The following is a 483-nucleotide window of genomic DNA, read 5'->3' on the forward strand; positions in this document are numbered from 1 at the left end:
CCTTGCAGAGTCCATTCTGCAGTGTGTATCAGCGCCTTATGTTCTAAGGACTGAATATTGGCTACCTTGCATCATCTGTCAATGTGCAATATTTCTTACGGTCTACCCATTTAGAAGATAAAACTGATTGTTCCATCTCAGGCCCCTTCCTTGCCTTTGGGTCCATAATTCTGAAGTTGGGAAGCTTCTTATATCTGGTCCAGAGATGAGTGGATCCAAGAAAAAGCAACAGAATTTTCAGTGGAACCTTCAATCTAAACAATCTGAAATACTGTCCTTAAAAACAACTTATTTTTTTCTTTGCACTGTTCCTGGAGGCACTGCAATACCAGGTCGATGCATGGGGTGGACAGAGCAAGCTCCTATTCCATCCCCCTATTTCAAAAATCAATTTAATATACAGTCCTCAAATAAAGGACATTATCAGATATTCAAATGATAAGAACAGATTTAAAATTTGTATTAATGTTTAAAATTAAATAT

General features: G+C 37.3%; 1 non-coding gene across 1 annotated transcript; it reads right to left on the bottom strand.

The window, feature by feature from the left end:
- Nucleotides 1-295: 295 nt before the first annotated feature.
- Nucleotides 296-483, bottom strand: LOC115649528. Its single transcript, XR_003999851.1, has one exon. It is a non-coding gene; the product is annotated as a U2 spliceosomal RNA (small nuclear RNA).

This window comes from Gopherus evgoodei, chromosome 3 (genome assembly GCF_007399415.2).
Source record: "Gopherus evgoodei ecotype Sinaloan lineage chromosome 3, rGopEvg1_v1.p, whole genome shotgun sequence".
Lineage (NCBI taxonomy): Eukaryota > Metazoa > Chordata > Testudines > Testudinidae > Gopherus > Gopherus evgoodei.